Source organism: Macrobrachium nipponense, chromosome 8 (genome assembly GCF_015104395.2).
Source record: "Macrobrachium nipponense isolate FS-2020 chromosome 8, ASM1510439v2, whole genome shotgun sequence".
Lineage (NCBI taxonomy): Eukaryota > Metazoa > Arthropoda > Malacostraca > Decapoda > Palaemonidae > Macrobrachium > Macrobrachium nipponense.
Genome location: NC_087203.1, coordinates 82,324,904 through 82,344,264, shown reverse-complemented (window position 1 = coordinate 82,344,264; position 19,361 = coordinate 82,324,904). Strand labels below are relative to the sequence as shown.

The 19,361-nt window shown below is 33.9% G+C and overlaps 1 protein-coding gene across 2 annotated transcripts in view; it reads left to right on the top strand.

Moving 5' to 3' along the window:
* The window catches only part of LOC135222889 (lachesin-like), a 599,243-nt gene that overhangs the window by 492,750 nt on the left and 87,132 nt on the right, over window positions 1–19,361 (top strand). The gene's annotated exons all lie outside the window — the stretch shown is intronic.

Here is a 19,361-nt window from a genome sequence, read left to right as displayed (position 1 = left end):
TATATATATATATATATATATATATATATATATATATATATATATATATATACATATATAATATATATATGTATATATACTCTGTATGCTTGGTGTGTCCTACCGCTTTTATGTTCTTTCTTATCAATAAGAACCTTGACACCAGTTTCATATATATATATATATATATATATATATATATATATATATATATATTATATATATGTGTGTGTGTGTGTGTGTGTGTGTGTTTTATCTCCGCAGCGAGTCAGTTCGCTCAAAGTTCAAAGAAAATAAGTGAAAGGATAGAAAAAATAAAATAATAGAAGAATATAAAACTTGTGAAAGAATTTTTAATAATGGAGACTGAAAAAGTATAGCTTCATTAAAAACTGGAAGATTCTTGGAGATGCGTTGTAACTTTGGCACATTTAAGATTGTTAGATTCACGTCATAACACGGACACATGAAATACACCTATGCCAAGTACAGTTGTCATAAATCTTATAAAACCTAAGCACATCGGAAACTATGGTATATTTTACTGAATTACAAATAATAATAGCGATGGAAAACAATTTCTTTCTTGTATACTGTCTTTACTGATCGACTCAGACGCTTCAGATCTCATAATATTACTTTAAGAACTGTCCGCAGGTGATTTTTGAGCATTTTCAAAAAGACTGAACAATTCTTTTAAAAAGTTGGAGTTTGTGACGCCTTCTGTTATTCGTAAATTGTTCTGAACCGGATGTGTATTTCAACGCAACTTCTAAAGAAGAAATTAGTTCTTGGACAGTTTTGTTACGCCATCAGTAATCATTGAGCAATAATATTAATTGTGGATAAATGTCATGCTCTGCTGCGCTGCGCAGTAGCAGGAAAGGGCAGAAATTACCTAGGCAGTCCTAGAGGATCATAATGTAAATCTAAATGTACTAGTTCTGCGCAGCACCTAAGGGACAAGACAAGCATTTGCATGTTGATAGATCTATCACCCATCTGGAGAAAGCGTCCCATCTATATCTGCCAAAGAGGGCCCGGCGTAGGATCCCAAGTTTCCCAGCCTCTTGTAAAAACGTCAACTCAGCTGTTCCGAGAGAAAGGGAAAAAGGCCTGGACATGGACCCGTAAATCAGTCTAGAAGGAAAGAGAGAGAATATGCTGTTAAGATCGAGTAGATTTCCCTGAATCGTCCTTCCTTTAAGATGGGAGCATTTTCACACACCAACACACAAACACACACACACACATATTTCATTTTCGAATCCGTAGTAATTAATAAAACGATAGATATTTAAAAAACATGTTTGATATGTAAGTATAATGTTTTTCCATGAACTAACGATATAATTCTCTCTCTCTCTCTCTCTCTCTCTCTCTCTCTCTCTCTCTCTCTCTCTCTCTCTCTTAGCTAAGCTAACATTAACTCCTGAGGTTAAATGACATCAAAAGCTTTCTTCATTTGGAATTTTATTGACTACTATGAAAATCTAAGCGACTTTTGTAACTCATTTAGATTCAAGGAGAAATTTCCAATTTTTCCAATATTTCGATGATTGTGGTCAAGAGAAATAAACTTTTGGCATAGTTCATGAAATGGTTTTGGGGAGAGAGAGAGAGAGCGGGGGGGAGGGTAACTATTACATATTTCTTTCAAATATCTCTTAATGTTTTCATATATTAAGTATTACATAAATACTGAACCTTCCGCGCAACACGATTAAAAAATATTTTCTGAGAAAAACCACACGTATAGGAAATTCATGTCATTTTCATAAACAACTGAAAATTATTCCAAATTCTATGAAATATAATAAGTAACATACCTATCTTAAAGGCTACTTGGAGAACAAGAGCCCGTGCCGTTACAGGGCCAGCCTGGTTAACAATAACAAGTGTACTTATTCTGATAAAATTAAACAAATTCCTGTTTTAATGGGAAACATTATCCACGACAATATCATATTATTAGGTTATTATTTTTTCAATAAAAGTAGAAATTAATGAACATTTGGTCTTCACATTGACTGAGTGGGCGACCATGAAAAAATACCAGACGCCTTCGTCATATATAAATTCCTGGTTATTCTATGTAAGGGCAAGATTTCAGGAACCCCATCCCATATACTTGTCGAAAATCGGAAAGGTAACATCTTCTGAAGATAAGTCCTACTAAGGGGAGAGCCATAGAGTTGAATATATGTCATTATATATATATTTATATATATATATATATATATATATTATATATATATATATATATATAACACACACACACACACGTATATATTCAGTGGGTACTGAACCTTAGTGGTAAAGCACTTGCTTTGTACGCTCAAAATACTGGATTCAATCCCGGCCTGACGTCTACTTGTTGACCAAGGTGTTTGTGGGCTAGCAATTTCACCCCTAGATACTCGAAGTGAAACCAGAAAGCTATACTTTTCTGTCCCATCCTCCTCAAAGGGAGTAAAAATGCGTGAGCAAATATTTACACGTTTATGGGAATTTATAACATCTACACACACATGGGCTCGCATCTATATATACAATATATTATATATATATATATATATATATAATATATATGCGTGTGTGTGTGTGTGTGTGTGTGTGTGTGTGTGTGTTTGTGTGTGTGTCTATGTGCGTGCATGTGGAGAAGAGAGAGAGGGACAGAATTTTTGGCACATCCACCAATATCAAGCCACAAACATCGTTTAATAAGTTGTACGTAAGTAGAATTATCCAAAATTCGAGTGGAGCCTTTGTATTATTCCCCTTGGGTGTAAGTTACTCACAGCTTATAGTGGATTCTGTATTAAACTAATACATACACATACATACACACACACACACACACACACATATATATATATATATATATATATATATATACATATATATGTGTATATATGTTTGTGTGTATGTGCATGTGTGAGGAAACCATCATCAACAATTGTTACTATGGCAAACACAGGACAAGAATTGATGATACTTTGCAATCATTTATCATATACTTCATACCGTTTGACATATTGCTGTTCTACCTCATGACAGTACTTGTCGCAAATGAACTATGACAGAAGCATATCACCTGTCGCAATTATTAATCTTTGCCTCATTAATTCACTATTACTACTACCAGTACTACTGCTACTGTTATATATACTACTAATATTACCCTGTATTACTATTATTACTATTTTAGTTACTTGGGCGAATTCTTCTGTTATAGTCACTAAGATGACAAGTGAGAAGTAAAATAATAAAACAAAGTTTTCACCGAAAAAAAATAATACTGTTAATAGAGATAAAAATAATACAGTAAAAATTTAATTTCAAGAGGTATTCATTGATATCATCGTATAAATCATGAGCCCAAATGTTTTGCTCCCTTCTATGAGATTCAGTTTTCCTAAATTATTTATTCTTGTGATTTTAATGTTACTTTCATGGACACTTTTCATCATTATCATTCATTAATTATTTCATAAAAGGTTTTAATTATCCAGTGCCATGCAGACTGCTGTTCAAAACTTAATGAATTAATATCGTGACGGTGTTAACTGATTAAGTAATCAGGCTTAACTTTGCATACTTCCTAAAACGTAAATCATAGTAATGTAGTTTGTTTAAATTTTAGCAGGCCACAGTAGCATGTGAGAACTAAAGTTTTATAATTAGGCAGAATCAAAGGGGAAGGTAATTTATTCCTCCCAGATATTCAAGACACATTTGTCGAGAAACATTTAACTTAGTTTTGCGGTGTTGTTTAGCGTACTTTACAGAATATCTTCTTCCCTTCATTGTCAGTTTATTTTCCAGATTTTCGTTAGTATATATTTTCTTTATTTAGTTTGATATGTATTGTTTTGATTTTAACTAATATTCCTAATATTCTGATTGAAGCATATACTATATTGTCCACATTTAAATTAAAGAATCTTTTGGCCTCATTTGTAGATTCATGTTCCTAATTTCGATTATTACATTCATTATCTTGATTCCAATTAGTAAATATTTTATCCTAATTTTAATGAAGTACTATTCTGCATACGGAAAATCCCTTCTGCCCACGCGCGGCAAGAAAAATGTGCCTTTTGCTATAGACCTCATTTTTTTGCAGTGAATTAGAAAAAAAAATAAGCAGGGAAAAAGTATGGTGAAAAAGAGCTTGAGGGCTAAATACGAAGACTATTTTCACCAAGGCCGTGCTTTACTGTCCAGGCAAGCAATATCATCAACGTGTACCCACCACCCAGGCATAAAACATCCCACCTCGTTAACAGCTGTAAGTTGTGAAGATATCGAAAATACATAAAAACATACGTACGCAGACACGCATTTATATATGTCTGTATATATATATATATATATATATATATATATATATATATATATATATATATATATATTATGTAAGTGTACATGGGTGTGTTCGTGTATTTTGTATGTGTCATATATTCTAACTTAAGTATAATGAATTTTGGTAGTTTACTGCGAACATGAATGTTGCTTCGGGTACATGATAACTTTGAAAAAAATAATAGAATGACAAATAACGAGCAGCAAGGAGAGGAATATATATATATATATATATATATATATATATATATATATATATATATATATATATATATATATATATATATATATATATGTGTGTGTGTGTGTGCATATATATATATGTGTACATATGTATAGTATAGGTATATATATATGCATACATACATAGTACATACGTATGTTTATATATTGTATTTGTGTGTTTGTGCACGCTCTTACAGGTGTGCCTTCAATGTTGTAAGCAATGACTTGCAGGGCAGACGAAATAGATTACTTTATCTATGCTAAAGAAAAAAGTAAATCTCGTATTATTATAACTCAGAGGAAAATATTCAAGTAAAGTGGGAAAGTTTAATCTGAGGAAAGGCACTCCTCCCTCCTAACATTTCTCCTCTGGTTTTCCCCCCACCGTCTAGTAACCTTCCCCCTCCTGTGACTTCCCCAACTCTATGTCCCCCGTTCCCAAATGTTTTACACCTATGTTTATCTTCTGCCTTTTATGGTAATTCCAACCCCGGAGCCCGCGTACCCTCCTCCCTCTTCTTGATCCCCCGCGGAGTATCCATCCTCCCCCTCATCCGCATTCAGTACTGCCACCTGCTATCCTTTACTCCTACCTACTCCCCCTATCTGCTACCAATACAAACCTCCAGCGTACTCCTGTAGCCCCCTTCCACTACCACCAGCATCCTTACCTTACTCTCTCCTCCAATCCACTGCCAGTCTAGTGAAAATATATAGCTCTTGAAAGCTTTTTGTTTATAGATTTGCCAGTATGGAAGAAATAGTCAGGGGTTTTGGCAACAATGCAGAACTTCCCGGATTGAAAATGGTGGTTGCTCTCCGCTTGTAAAAAAATAAGTAAAAAATAAAAAATAAACCCTGTCACAAAATAATGGACACATACTTTTCATGCGAACACATCCGTGTTGCATTTTGTCTCTGGGTTTTGGGCCAAAAAATTGCTTCCTCTGATGGGTTTTTGGAAACTGAATGTAGATTTATACTAAAGGTCGTTTTGCAAGCATTGGACTTCTAGTCCAAACTCAGTTTATTAGCTGAATAGTACGTGGATGTTTCCTCGGAGTTGAACAATTTAGGGACTGTTGCAAACGTGGGCGTAATGTCTTGGTGACTTATGAGAGAATTAACGCCGAGTTGCGTAAAAAATTTGCAGTATAATATTTGTCAACTACTGGGACCAAGATTTCATTGAAAAATTGTGTAATCTCCGTATGGTTCTTGAATCTGAGCTTAAGTTAGAGAACGAAACCTGATAACAAAGACCCTTACGTTTAGTCTTTCATACGAACATTCAGAATGTGCCGCTTCCAACAGCACTTTCATATAACTTTTTACTTAACCGGAAATGTACATTACATTTCAATGAGGAAAATGCAGGTCTTCCTTAAAGGTTATCATAAATAAGAATCATCATGTTGCTTATAACTAAATCTGATAATTTGAGGGTTTAGCTTGAATTCATCTGAAATTCCGCATAACTTTTAGTGATGTTTGAAATTATACATTGCTATAATAGGAAGTAAATACATTGTGATCACAGTACATTTCGGTACTTTTTGGAGCTCTTGATATACTTTAACTGAATCTAACTAATAAATTTTTCAGTTTTCACTGCTTTGGCTTAAAGAGTGTTCCACGGCAACACACCGGAAGAGAAAGCGAAAGGGAAACAAGGCTTTAAATTTAAAGAGACTATCATTGCTGCTGTTCGGAAGGTAATTTATGCCAATTAGCTACGTTGTTTCCCTCATCCAATTAGCTAATTTACCCCACCCCCACCAACCCTGCAATAGAGTGTTATTGGTTTAGGAAAGTTTGGCAAACCTTTTTCAAGCTAAGCAGCGAGTCCATTGAAGGTCTTTGTCTGGGCCATTCGTAGTAGGTGAAACCCTGATACAAAATGTCTCACTCATGCGCTCTGTTAGGTTGATGTCTCAGTGTCTTCAAATGTGTCAAAATTTTCATCAATTATCACGCGAGCTTATGGCGACTGGTGTTCACCGTGACTGGACCTAATTTAATTTAACTTCTCCTGTCCTAATCTAACTTAAAGTGACATAGTTGCCGAAAGCCGCTTAGTGAGAAGCCCTGCCATCAGTGTTACACACATACAGGTAGTTGGTAGTCATTAATCCAAGTGCTGACGGAAAACAACGATGCTTTTATTCACAGGTCGGAAGACTGTGCGTTATTTCCACCAGCTTCTAGTATTTCCTTGACTAAAAGCCGCCTGAAACAGACTCAGGAAATTTCGGATTTTTCGTCACTTTTACCCACGTTAATATAATTCAGTCGTGAATTCGAAGATCAGTCACTTTTTATCAGTCCTTCAAACCATTAATTTCCAGAACATGAATTTCTCTTCCTTATTGTTTGTTTCTTGAATCCTTTGACCAGTCCCGTTTAGGGGAACTCGGTCATCATATTTCTCTTGCAGTGACCAATCTTGGCTGCGGGATGACTTCCATGCCTTTCTTGGTCTCTAAAAGAAAAAAAAATGCGTGAGATCTCCATGTAAAATTATGCTGTTCCACAGTATATTCGTCGTCTATCTTATACAAACGCATTTTTCATACAAAAGAATAACATCTGTACTGGTGAACATTTTCTTTCTCTAGAATTTTATTTAGGTTGTATTAACCAATATTAGGATTAATTGACGATGAATATGGCAGCCGGTATGTCACTTTACAACAAAAACAGTCAATCATCATCACAAAGCTCTCTTCCGTAGATTAAGTTTAATAACAAAAGGTTCATTTTGAGTGCAGATTTATCCGTCACAGATATTCAAGACGAAATTAAATGCTCGGTAACAATTATTAATACTTGCGCATGTTGATATATCAGCTTATGTTCATGGGTATGAAGAAAACGAACCTAAATACTTTTCTGGTCTCGATTTTATGTAGTAATCGTTGTTATTATTCACTTATCTGTAATAGTTCTTAACTCATCAGTCATAGGTTTTATCGACAACACTCAATAGTATTGTATAGCTTTCATCAATTCTGTTTAATGTTTAATGACCTTTCAGTTGTAATTCAGTCGCCAAAAATAATGCAATAATCCTAAGTAATACATGATTCAGTATTTGTCGGTTCGTTAGCTCTCGAGGGCATTAAGTCGCCTCTAGTATTATCTAGTAAAACACAAGACTATTCAATAATCACTTGAGGTGCTTAAAGCAGTTCGATGATTTTTATTGACATTCAGAGTTTCCCAGATGCATAAATGATTAAGTTTCAGTATATAAATTAAATTCTGTAATCCCCATTTTACCATTCGTTATTCTGCAGTCGGTACAACTTACGAAATGTTTTTTAATGACTTGAAATTTAATCAATTACACTCAAAGACACTAATTCTAGTTTGTTCATGATGATTAAAGTATGCTTCAGTATTTTTAATAAATGTAAAGTAAATCAGACGTTCTGAACTTTTAAAAGTCTACAACAGCTAGAATTATATCATTGTTTAAATACTGACGAACAGCTTTCATAATCAAGAAAATACTATATACTTTCCTAATTATCCAAGAAAATCCAGTATATCCCTGTATTTCCATAGAAATCGCAGGATTTTCCTGATTTCCTTCTTGGAAATTCCAACATTTTTCTGATTTCATTCCTAACCCTCATGGAAATTCCTGTATTTTTCCGATTGCCCGTGGAAATTCCAGTATTTTTCATGGTAGCGAGACCCTTTGAACCTTCAAGGTAAAAGACCCTTTACAGTAGAACCACCGAGAAAAAAAAGACAATTAGTGACGTTGAGATGTGATCCAAACAGAGTCGTTCCAATTATAAAAGTTGGCCAGTTTCTCACGTACACGAAAAAATTCATAAAAAAGTATTAAGTCCTACGTCCTTTCAAAAAGGAGGTATAAAGTCTATCAGCCTCAAGAACAAAGAAGGAAAATTTCAAACGAGACCTGATGTCGGTTTGTCCCAATCATAATATACTCGCAAGGAGTATGAAAAACGAAATCATTTATAAAGTAAAGTATCTTAAGAACATCTAAAAAATGCAATGCTTTATAAATGTCTTAGAAAATATAAAAAATGAAATGTTTTATAAATTAGCCACAAGATTATTTTTTTCTTATGTAAATGTTGATTAAAATACCTTCAAAAAAAGCCAACTATGGAAACAAACATATTTCCATATTCAAAAACCAGTTAGATAAGACATGAAATCAAATTATTTCTATAAATCCAAGAGCCAGGGGCATGTTTAGGAACGTTGATAATTTACCTTCATTTTGCATGCAAAGGTAAATATACTAATTTTAAAAGGAAACATTTATGTCTCTTTTGTTAAAATTCAAACGTCATTTATATATCCTGAAAAAGGATTACCCCACAATAATTTCCCAGATATATATATATATATATATATATATATATATATATATATATATATATATATATATATATATATATCGTATGTGAGCGTGTTTCATGTCCCAAAGAGGCAAGAATTTCATGAAAAAATAGACCACGTCTTGATGGTATGATCTGATTGGTTTTCGCACAGGTTCTCCAATCCTTACTCTCAGTTAGCTTCCTTTTCGGGCCTCAACTTGGCTCATCACCTCTTAAAATACTTGAGATGATTGCATTACGGGAATAATGGCTAACATGAAGTCTAGCTAGTCAATGGTAACAATGGGTAATGCGAATTCCGAACATGTGAACAAACGTGGGCTCGTTATGTATATAAAAGAATGCCAGTGAAGTCATGATTTGTCAAAAAATTACGAAGTGATTAAAAAAAGAAAAAAAAAATTGACATGATTTTGAGTCCTCCTCCTACCGGGTACACCCTAATTTCATTTCACCGCAGTATGACCAACGGCCGCGCTCTCATTATAATATATCGGCCAAAGTGACAGATAATAACATCATTTGCAAATTGGCAGTTTATTTCTGTCGTCCAGAATTGGGAATTTATGTGACACATGCGTGACACTGATGAGGATCAAATATGGCGGGAATGAAAATGTATTTTCAAATTTTGATAGAAAATTTCGGTCAGACGATTCCTGGAAGCTGCCACTTCCGGCTCGGACGATTGTGTCAGTGCGCCAGTAACGCAAGTGTTTTGCGTGCCTGTCCGTATGCGCGTGCGTGTGTGGGTGGTGAAATTCGATGTAAATTTTGGGATTTTCTTGAGATATTTTGACCGAGCGGGTTCATCAAGGCTGCCATTTCCGGCTTGGGTGATCGTGCGACTGTCAGATTTGAGAATGTGCTTGTGTGTGTGTGTGTGTGTGTGTGTGTGTGAGTGTTCGTTTAATGAGTGGGTGCAAGTAGCATAAGTGTATGTGTGCGTACCTTTATGCGTACAGTTGTGAAAGTTGCAACAGTATGTATAAGCGCAGATCACACCAGTTCATAAGTGTGTGCGTTTCTACGTTTTGGGCGTGTTCTTTCAAATTCTCCTCATCCATGTTGCCCTTTCATTGGCTGGCCACCGCAGACCTTTAGAAATGAAGAAAGTCTTACATATTCATGAAGTTCAAGACACGGAGGAATGTCGAAAACTGCAGATCAATCTGCTTCACAGATACAACAACCTTGGGCACTTTCCGAATCTCAAAAGAGCGAATAAAGCGCATTGGAGAGAGAGAGAGAGAGAGAGAGAGAGAGAGAGAGAGAGAGAGAGAGAGAGAGAGAGAGAGAGAGAGAGAGAGAGAGAGAGAGAGAGAGAGATAATCTTTAGAGAAAAAGGAATGTTAGGTTAAAATTTTCACTACAGCTTTGCATATGAAAACTACGAAGTGTTTGATTAAAAATTAACTAAACGTCACTGGCTATGAAAACTGGAAAAAGGAGAGTGAAAGGATTTCGTTTTAAATGTAGCGCCAAGCTGTTCATAAGAACATCTAAATTAGAGAAAGAAAAATAAAACAAGGAGAGAACATAATTTTCTAATTGTCGGGCTACAAGCTTCTAATAGGAAAACTGAAATGAGAGAGAGAGAGAGAATGTTGAACTTCAATATAATGCTGAAGGTAGTTTGCATGAATTGTCGAGGGGAAGCCACATAAGGAATTGCTCTCACATATGGTGGATGGAAAGTATATTTTTTTATCTCTCATTATACAGTTTTAGCAAAAATTTATATTTGACGCCGATGACTTCCGACAGTGACGCTAGTTCCTCAGAAACCAATCGCTCAGTAAATAGAATCGGCGCTTCAAATAACACCCTAGTTCACCGAGTTTCTGTTCCATTCAGAAGTAGAAAGAGAACAACTGACAATCGATTCCAGATAATCTAAGAAAGGTAATGATCGCGTTTAGGATTGTTTTATTGACTGAAAAAGTTGGTGTGATACTGTAGAAGAAATCTAAGATGAGAACATGCAATTTACATAATCACATGGTAAAGAGGGAAAGTAAAGTTGACTAATTTTATACCGGTTTCAACTTTTCCACAAATAAATCTTGTAACACTTGAGGTATCTACGTCACGCAAATTTCTCATACACACGTCTTAATTGTCTATTTATATTATTTCGATAGATATATATATATATATGATATATATATATATATATATATATATATATATAATATATATTATAATAATATATATATTATATTATATTATTATATTATATGAGAAGAGAGAGGGAGATAGTTTTCCTTAGTAATGTTGTTTATGTATGTAGATAAAATATTTACGTTTCCGTAGAATTATTCGTGATTTATTTCTTATTCTCTTCACTCTACTTTTATCTTTTTACCACATACACCGCAGAGCTATTGTCTACGAAAAGATAAAATAGAAAAGTCTCGTCATACTTTGGTCTTCATAAAAAATTTCGTTAATTACATCCGCCAATGAAGATTTTTTTAGTTATGTTCTCTCAGTTAGTGAACTAGCACACGCAAAACTTTATTCGTGAATTTCTTCGAAAGCTTAAATAAAAAATAGAAAAAGGATGGGCCTGGTGATTGACAATAAATGATTTAATATTGGAAGGGAAAGGACTGTAACTTCTAGGGGAAAGGGCACTATTGGATGGTGCTCCTCCATGTCAGAGGCTAGCGGCCTCCGTACACACCTGCTATGTCTGATTCAGTTCTGACCGAGTCTGTCAAAATGGCTTATCACATTTCATTAACGAATGTGATTCCAGAATCCTGCGACTGTTTGGTAGTAATTTTGATGAGGAAATAAGATAATAGATACAAAGAAATCATTACTCAAAGTTAAAAAAAGTTCATATTATAAGTGGAAAGACTTATTAAATTTCAACTGAATACATGACTTCCACTAGCGAGGAGATAAATTATCTTCAGTACGTTCTTCGTTATATAATTGATATCCAAAATTGATAATGATATCAATATTTTCCATTAGATATTGAGAGACCTCACTGTCAGAGAAACTCTCATGCACCGCTTTCCCAGCATAGCTGGTAATTAATCATGAATAATCATGATTCTATCGTTAAAAATTCATGATCAGAAAGTTGACATCTTGCATTACCTGTCCAGTGACTTAATCGTCGTTTCTGTTTCTTGATTCATTAGGTAATGGGTACATCATTTGCTCCCACATTCGAGTCTCGGAGCTTTGCAGATGCTAAGCAATCCACTAATGACCGCCTGGCATTATCGAACTGAAAGATACTGACATTTTTTTCAACTACAATCTGACGCTTCCTGTCTGCAAATGCCTCGAGTTTCATTTCCTTTTGGCCTGCATTTATCATATATTTCTAATGCTGAGATGAATCGTGGCTGGATTTGGTTTCTCCAACAGCACATCGAGAGGCACTAAGTAAGAGCTCTCAATAATTTTACCCACCAAGTGACCTGGGTTATCAGACCATCTGACCTTTTACCCCAATAGCCTGACTCTGAATATAAGATTATTATAAATCTTCAGAATGTGTGAAAATTGAGACATTCGTTTTAGAAAAAAAATACTTAGCTGGTTGAAGTTGTAAGAAATTTATTATGGAATTAATCGCTTCCTCATAACCAATGTAAATCCTGCATGAGAAGTAAAATGGAACATGATAGATTAAATTCAGAGAATGTAACCTATTCAGCACCGGCTAAAATAACTTTTTGTACATTCTTGTGTTTCAATTTTGCTGATGAAAGCAATAGAGTGTCTAATAACGGGTATGCTTGATAATTAAGAAAATATAGCAAAAAGAAAACGAAGCAACAAAAAAGCGACCTTTGCCATGTCTATGTTAAATAAATAAAAAGTTAAAAGTGCATCCAAAAGAAAAACAGCGTTGAGACTTTCTTTACAAGCATTTGGAAATATATACGCCTGATCAAGACCAATTGCCAGGCTCATTTGTATACTGATTATGTAGTGGCGTGGAAGCCCGCACCGGTTGCTCGTTCGGACCATTATGCTAAATGGCTAGCCAGATGCCCTGGGTGCTAATAGACTAACCTTGCTCACTATCATGCGCCCCTCTCCCCCCCCCACCCACAATTCCCCAACTTCCCTCCCCCTCCCTCCATCACCTCCCTTCCCCCCAAAGGCGCGCGCTTTTCATCTGAAAAAATGGCACATATAAAATTTATGTTTTTTATAGCGCTGCCATGATGCATCATTAACATTTTTGTGGATATGATTGTTAAATTGAAAAAGGGAGGTATTATCCTGAGGTGGCGTTGCAGATGCGGTTGTTTTGTGTGGAAGTGAAAGTAATGATGTTGAAATATATATATAGTATATATATATAATATATATATATATATATATATATATATATATATATATATATATATATATTATAAGTTGTAATGTATAATATATATGTGTATATATAACATATATATATATATATATATATATATATATATATATATATATATATATATATATATATATATATATATATATATATATATATATATATATATATATATATATATATATATTATATATATATATATATATATATATGTTATACATTGCAACTTGGTGGTCTGATAGCTATAACTTTCGCACAAGCACAGAAAAAGTACTTTTTATTTGGTCGACTGTGGTGGGCTGCAGTCAAAGAGGTTAGCAACCGCGTCCCCAAAATTTTGAAATGCAAACCAGGCAGTGACACTAAAAGATCACCACTTGCGGATCCCATCAGAATCCCTGTAAATAATAGTGATCACTAGATGCAGGAAACACAGAACACAGAGGAGAGAAATGAATCCAGGGATTCATTGAGGAAATTGATCATATGTGGACGAGGAAAAGCTTTTTCCCTGCCCTTTGTTTGGAAGGATGTGGAGACATCCGATCAAAACTACTTAGGAGCAATACTCAGAGTAACGGTCATAGACAAGGCATAGAAAAAATCTCGTCTTGTAAAAATAACATTCAAATCAATATGTAAAGAAAATAATTAAGATAGAATCTGGTCAGAATAATCACAGGTTAGGATAATGCTGTAGAGACGATCTAATGTCTTAATAGACACGCCATGATAGCTGCAGAACATGTATGAAGAAAACAGATTTTGATGCAGTAAGAAACTCTCTCAGATTAGAAACTCTTGAGGACAGAATTCAAAACAGGACCCGTAAAAGATGCAAGAGGAAACAGCCGAAGAGCAGAGTTAAAAGAAGAAGTCATAATAGAAAACAATATTTCCAGAAGAATCGAGAGAACCTATCTTCAAGATTCAGTGGAAAAATACTAGACTAAAATTTATACCCGAAAATGTTGATGGATGCTGAGAATTTGGTCAGTAAGTTTTTAATGCATCTGAAATGGATCCTGTAAGTACGAGGAAGCATTGAAATAACGATGTATACAGGAAAATCGCATCGAATTTCGTTTTCTCGTATTTTCTTAGAGCAGTCTCCCATCTCTGTATTTCAATACAGGTTCCTCTTCCATAGCTGTTTGTTGTTATTTCTACTAACGGGGCACTATCGGAAATTGTAATCGAATGATGAATTGCAGGACGTTTAATAATAGTATCCCTTATGCAATCTCAACTTTTTATTCTTATAAAGCTTTCGGGTTTCAATTCTTAACCCATCATCAGCCGCAGATATTTTTTATATTATTAACCGAAAGTCAATATCAATTATAAATCGATAAGAAGGCGAACATTCAGAAAATCTGAAACATATGATGAACAACATACCAGAATGATCAAAACCAGGAAATAATGTTAACAATATACACAAACAGACAACCATACACATTAAAGTACGATGAAAAATACAATACATAAAATTTGCACGCTGACATTTAAAACCTTACATAACTAAAACACTTTCATCGTGTAAATGTAGCCTCAAGGACTTTATATAGAGACTTCTGCAATACGGATCTCTGAGAAATAATTTCGTTTATATATAAGATAAAAATTCTCCTACGTTTACCTGTTAATTGCAGACGTTCTCTGAGTCCTCGCTCACGGATGACTGCAGGTTTTAGAAGAATATTTCTGCATGTTCCGATGCTCTGGCGGCAAAGGACCTATTGCGAGATCCCAAATAGCAGTCATTACAAACTGCACTTTGAAACATGCAGACAAGGTCATAACACCATTTATGGAGATCTTGTCTTTCTGGTGGAAAAAGTTTTTCATTTTAAAGTTCTTTTAGTATATTGTTCGTATGTTAATCTGAGGGACATTCCGAACAGTTATTTTCATTAATTCTTTATTTATTTCCTTGCACAAGTCTTCTTCTTGGTAAGATACTTTTGGATATATAGTTTCTTTTCCTACTGTGCTTGTGACAGGTTTTCTCATAAAGATGTTACAAAAAAAAATCTTTTTACTGTTTAGTGAATATTTTTTCTAGGTAACCGTTATTACGGAAATATTTTCGTAGAAATTCTATTTCCATTTCGAAGTTGTCATATGTTTCGGGAATTCCCAAAACCCTGTTAAGAAAGTAGAAATAACATTGAATTAAAAACGATAAAATGTGAAACTGAAGACATTGATGTGTATTATCATTCATGAGAATAAAAAGATGGAATGGAAAGGTGGATGCTATTATAAAACGTTCTGCAATTCATAATTCGAGTGCGATTTTCGAGAGGGCCCCGTTAGTAGAACTAATAACAAGCGGATGGAAGAAAGGCCTGGATTAAAATACGGAGATTGGGGACCGCTGTAGGAGAATACGAAACAACAAAACCCGATGTGGTTCTTCCGGAAAAAATTTTGTTATATAAACTAACGCTCAAATTTATGCGGTATATATATATATATATATATATATATATATATATATATATATATATATATATATATATATATGTATATATATATATATTTATTCATATATATATATATTATATATATATATTATATATATATATATTAATATATATACATATATATGTGTATTATATATATAAATAAATATATATATAGAGAGAGAGAGCGAGATATATATATTATATATTATATATATATATATATATATATATATTATATATATATATATATGTATATATATATATACAATGAACCAGCTCTCTGGTTTTCTCCAAGCATGGATATTCAAGGGATTTTGCCTACCACCCACATCTGGTGGATACTGACTGGTCCCAAAGGTGTGTGTGTGTGTGTGTGTGTGTGTGTGTGTGGTGAATAAATATAGAGGAAGAGGCCTTGATCTCTTATTTAACTAAGGCGTGTGAATCGTACAAACTTATATAAGTATAATTATGCAAGATTACTGTAGATATTCTTTGATGTTGCAAAAAGCTGTTACAGGCATTATCTCCTTAACTAATGATTCACAATTTCTACAAATGAAACATCATTTTCATAGTTTTCCTATGCATCAGCAAAAGGAGGAAAATGAAATTATTATTATTTTGTATGTGGAATAGCTCTGCATCTTCCCCGATGACGGAGAAGTTCCGACGAAATAAAAGAGAAAACTTTTTGAAAGATTGATTCCGATCCCTGGATCAGATGGAAATCAGCCATCCGGAACGATGTTACGATGGGACGATGTTTAATGTTTTGTTTATTTCTCTTCTTTGTTTGTCGAATAATTCTATCTCTAGTTCTAAAGTTTTCGGTGTCTTTTGGTTATTTGCTTGCTGGCATATACGTATCTATTGTTGATTATATATAATATTATATATATATATAAATATATATATATATATAGATTATATAATATATATATTAGATATATAATTATATATACATATATATACATACAATATAAGATATATATATAGATATAATATAGTCTAATATTATATATTATATTACTATATATATATATATATACATCACATATATATATATATAATATAACTATATTACTACTATATATAATATATAATATATTATATAATAATAAATAATATATTTATATACTATATATATATTATATATAATCTATATATAATAATATAATAATATATATAATATATATATTTATTTAATTTTAAAATTATATCTATTATCTAATAAAAGGAGCCCATAAAAAAAACACCAAAATGTAGAGAGAAAAAGTACTATATTTCAGAGACTGCTGTCTCTCTCTTCAGGTATATGAATGAGAAAAGTTTACAGAAAAGGTGGTATTTATACCAAGAGATTCGTCCACAAGTAAGCCAATTTAGGTCACCCCCCGCTGATAATCTTCCTTTAATCTTCTTAAGCGTTGGTTGAATGAACACTGCGTCGACGATGTCTGATGTCCAATTCCCTTTTGAGATGTTCATTACCTGCTTCTCTTTTATTAAGGCCGATTCCATCATTTGACTCTTGTACCGGCAGTTGCTGCTATAAATTACACGTGACATATTCCAGTTTATTCTATGGTTATGTTCATTTATATGATTGAAAATAGCCGAGTTCTGTTGTCCATACCTAACTGACCGTTTTGTGTTGTATTAATCTCTGGGGAAGTGATTTACCTGTAAATCCGATGTAAGATTGGTCACAGTCCTGGCATGGATCTCATATACCCCCGAGTCTTTGGGCGATGTCTTTTGTTGGACGTTAATCAGGGATTTGGCTAAGGTATTTGGGTAGGTAAATGCAAACGGGTTGGATTTCCCAAGGGTGTGAGTTACTCTCTTAATCGTCTCCAGGTGGGGAATTTTTATTTTATTGTTGGGTGTGTCTCTGGTCTTGTCTTTAGGGGGTCGGTAGAAAATTACGTTTGCTTTTTGAATTGCTTTCTCAATTATATGGTCAGGATACTTTAAAGATGAGAGTTGCTTGCGAATTAGTTCAAATTCTTTTTCCAGGAAATCTGGGGAACAAATTCGTAAGGCTCTTAAGAATAGGTTGCTAGCTAGACTTATCTTGATAGTATTGTCATGATAGCTAAAGTAGTGAATATATGAAAGTGAGAACGTTGGTTTTCTGTATATGGTAAATTTGTATTCTGTCGTGTCTCTGATTATTAAAACATCAAGAAAAGGAATTTTGTTGTCTGTTTCCCATTCAACTTTAAATTTGATGCTGGGCACTAATGCGTTTAATTTTGAGAGGAATTCATTAAAATTACCCCACTTATTATCCCAAAATGTTAGTATGTCATCCACGTATCTCATCCACAGCATGTTTTTGGGTTTTATTGCATTTATTACTGTAGTTTCAAAGTATTCCATGTACAGATTGGCTAAAATAGGACTTAAAGGACTACCCATACTACACCCGAATTTTTGCTTGTAGAATGATTCCCCGAATGAAAATACGTTATTAGATGCACATAATTCAACTAACTTTATTATTTTGTCAAGTGCCCAAGGGAAATGATCTGAATAGGGGGATAATTTTTCCCTTAAAAACTGAAGAACGTCCTGTACTGGTACTTTTGTGAATAGGGAGTCTACGTCAAGGCTTAAAAGTTTTATGTTGTGAAGTGGTATATGTGCTTCTCTGAATTTGTGACAAAAGTCTTCCGAATGTTTGATGTGACTGGGAGAAAAAGTGCCTAAAAAAGGAGAAAGGAGGCCAGCTAACCATTTAGAAATTTTGTAATTGAAAGCTCCGGCGCATGAAACGATGGGTCTGAATGGAAGATTGTCTTTGTGAGTTTTGGGAAGACATAAAAGTAGGGTAATTTAGGATTAATTACTTTAAATTTCTCTAATAGTTCAATACTCTTTTTGTCTTGGCCAATTAATCTTACTTTCCGAAAAAATTCTGTGGGAACGTTCTGGAGGGGATTTTTCGTCAGTTTTTCGTAAGTATTTGTGTCGCTAAGGAGCTGGTTGATTTTGTCGAGGTAGAAGTCTTTGTCCATTATTACAATTTTGCCGTCTTTGTCGGATCTACTTATTATAACATCTAACTTTTTTAGCGAGTGGATGGCTATCATGATAGCCATCCACTCGCTAAAAAAGTTAGATGTTATAATAAGTAGATCCGACAAAGACGGCAAAATTGTAATAATGGACAAAGACTTCTACCTCGACAAAATCAACCAGCTCCTTAGCGACACAAATACTTACGAAAAACTGACGAAAAATCCCCTCCAGAACGTTCCCACAGAATTTTTTCGGAAAGTAAGATTAATTGGCCAAGACAAAAAGAGTATTGAACTATTAGAGAAATTTAAAGTAATTAATCCTAAATTACCCTACTTTTATGGTCTTCCCAAAACTCACAAAGACAATCTTCCATTCAGACCCATCGTTTCATGCGCCGGAGCTTTCAATTACAAAATTTCTAAATGGTTAGCTGGCCTCCTTTCTCCTTTTTTAGGCACTTTTTCTCCCAGTCACATCAAACATTCGGAAGACTTTTGTCACAAATTCAGAGAAGCACATATACCACTTCACAACATAAAA